The following is a 3,216-nucleotide window of genomic DNA, read 5'->3' on the forward strand; positions in this document are numbered from 1 at the left end:
ATAATTAGTTCAATTACGACATTACAAGCAACAATACCGTAAGTAGTTCAATTTTGATCGAGTTTAACAACAGACTCGCAAATCCAGTCTTCGAATATAAACATATGCATAATATTAAAATAAGTAAATGTTATTAAACAAATTAAATTAACTAAATTCTAAAAAAGTCACTCTGAACTTGAATTTATAATTAGTTAAATTAAGAGAATACTTAATATGCTGGTATAACATTAAACACCACTCAATGTTTTAAACAGTGTAAATTAATCTTGTTAGAATAATACAACCGATTTCTGAATATTAATAACGTGTGATAATGATTATGGCAATAATTTGCTACTAACCTTAGGTTAGCATGAATATAGACTATCATTTTAACACAATCCATCATTTGGTATTAAAATGGAATATCAAATTTAAACAAACCAACAAAAATAACAAGTGTAATCTAACACCTTATATGAAACACCAGTCTCCATGGAGGCCATTATCGCCGAAATCATATCATACTCAAACGGCTATGAATGTGCCAAATTTATAAGTGTAATCATTATCTGTTGCACGAATGAAAATGCGTCGGTTGATACATTATCACGTCGATTTAAACATCCTTGAGATGGTCCTATATAAAGTGACAATATTAGTTTTTGAATCAGACTATCTTACAACTTGCAAGAAGTAAGTGCCAATTTCAGTTGATCCTCAGGACGAACAAACTTTAGCATTAAAATGGCCAGGACACTTTGCCTCATCCTTATCGGAATGCTCGCTCTTAGTGTGATTCTTCCAGTAAGTAGAACGATTTCTTTTTTCTTTAATATTTATTTTTCTTCTTTTTGTTATTCATTATTATGTATTCATGATTGTAAGCAATTGTTTGGATTATCCATTTTTGTTGCAATTGAAGAAACTTTGCAGGCGATATTAAAGAAAACCGTAGTAATAAATACATTGAAAGACAGACCAATCTAGAGTTCGTAATGTAATCATGTCAAACAGGGATAGTACGGTTCTACCGCATGATTCAAACAAATGTAATTTAGTGGTTAGATCTTCAGTGAGAAATGTTTAACATAAAACCAAGAGCAGACTTCACAAAATGTTTCATTTTGTTCACAATTACCAGTGTATTAATTCACTACTTTCTTTTACTAAACAGAATGAACAGATGACAGCATCTGCACAAGGTAGGCCCAAATTTATAATACTTTAGAGCGTGGTCCGTGTATAATATCATGGAGGTGGTAGACATGACCTAGTGTTGACATTATTTATTCTGTCTTTATACTGAATGACACTTTCAGTGCTAAAGCATTGATTTCCAAAGTGGTTCAGTACAGAAACGTTAACAATATAATAAAAATAATTCAAAGACAACTAACAAAGTAATTTACATTAGTACACACACATTTACAAAAAGGTAAAAAATGCTTAACATTAAATCAAATGAATTTGTCGTTTTGTAGAGTGTGTTAGCGGAATTAATTAAATATCTACATCGACAAAATAAAATGTAAACAAAATATATATTTTCAAACAGACATGACATAACGATTAATTTCAATGTTCACTTTCAGATTGTACAGATACGGGCGCTCCGCCTTACTGTGCAGCTTTATCAAATATGGGCCTGTGCAACACAGAAACTTTCAGTGACGGTGCTTTAACTTGTATGGCAACCTGCGGCTTCTGTTAAAGTAAGTGACTCAATACTATTTGACACACGCGCGCGCACTTGTGACAACATTTGGTATACGAATTCTGAACTACTAACATGGAGCTATAACATTCTAATTTTATAGCTCTATGCTGTCTATTATAATAGATAATAAAAACAAATCCTTGATAATTAATAAAAACAAAAATGTTTAAAGCATGCTCCAATAATAATACAGTACTAGGATTCAATATCCATTTGTCGATTGTAACTGAGAAGCGGCGTTTTTTGCCAATTGTATTTGGAGTCTGACAAACGTATAGCCAACGATGAACAGCCCGTCAAACTTTAATGCTATCTTAATTTTTGTTAAATATCATATCGCAGAAGTCAGATTTCTTTCCGTACCACCTAAATTTTAAATGGGTCCGGATATATTGCCATTGAATATTTAGTTTACTGTAATATTTTGTAACTTAAATGTTTATTTCACAGAATAAGCCGACGCGCATCATGGATAAACGATATCTCCTAACACATGTGTATCAAGTTAAGATCACCACCACACAAAAGTTAGCATCTGCTGCTGTCTTTATCAGATAAGAGGGGTGTGGTACAACTTCTTCAAAAGCACATTATTTTATGTAATCACATAGTAAAGTTAGTATGAGCTAACTATTTCTTAGTATTAGATATGTTTTAATTTTGAGCCAACAATCAATCTTATATATTTAAGAAAAACAACTACTTTGATTTGATTTGATCAATAAACAGCATTCTTTTGCTCAAAAACGTTAATTTGTTAATTGTGTGTAATATTTATATATATGCCTACAGTATAAAAAGCCAAAAGAAAGAAAAGGGTTTAAGTATTTGGAAAAAAATATATTTAAAATACATGACGAGCGGCAGACGAAAGATAATATAGAGATATTGTACGTCATTATCGTAAAACAATATTTGTACATATAATAGGAGAAACGAATAGTGTTCTACTCAGCTGACAATTCTACCGACCGCCTGACTAACAACAGATACTATAGTATTAATAAATATAAATAATATTGTTATGAAAATATTTCAACTTTTTAATCAATACATGGACTAACGTTTGCAGACACGATTTTTCATTTATTGTTGCTTTACCACTAAAAAGGTAAAACTTTTCTCCGGGTAAGCTGTACCAAATACTCAACCAATACTCGACGCAACATTCCCGGATATTGATTCAAGCGACGCATTACCGAAAACTGATTAATAATAAACCCTACCATGCATCACCGTGACATCATTATTATTACAACACAACCATTCGTACAATAAACTCATACCTGTATAACTTCCAACATGTCCGTCATGGTGTACTACGATCGGATAACCAACCAAAATGACAAATATTGTTTTAATAAACCGTGTTTACACCACCATTATAACACCTAAATAAATTCCTGTCATTTCATTGGACGATTGTAGGTACATGGCGTGCAATAGTACACAAATAATGAATGTTTATGAGTGTAATGGTACAAATAATGGTATGAGGTGAATGATGAAAGGTT

General features: G+C 31.6%; 1 long non-coding RNA gene across 1 annotated transcript; it reads left to right on the top strand.

The window, feature by feature from the left end:
- The first annotated feature begins 638 nt into the window (after positions 1–638).
- Positions 639–2,455, top strand: LOC140051630 (uncharacterized). The gene is made up of 4 exons (XR_011845544.1): positions 639–789; positions 1,160–1,187; positions 1,578–1,697; positions 2,153–2,455. It is a non-coding gene; the product is annotated as an uncharacterized lncRNA (long non-coding RNA).
- Positions 2,456–3,216: the final 761 nt, after the last annotated feature.

The sequence above is a fragment of the Antedon mediterranea genome, chromosome 6 (assembly GCF_964355755.1).
Source record: "Antedon mediterranea chromosome 6, ecAntMedi1.1, whole genome shotgun sequence".
NCBI lineage: Eukaryota > Metazoa > Echinodermata > Crinoidea > Comatulida > Antedonidae > Antedon > Antedon mediterranea.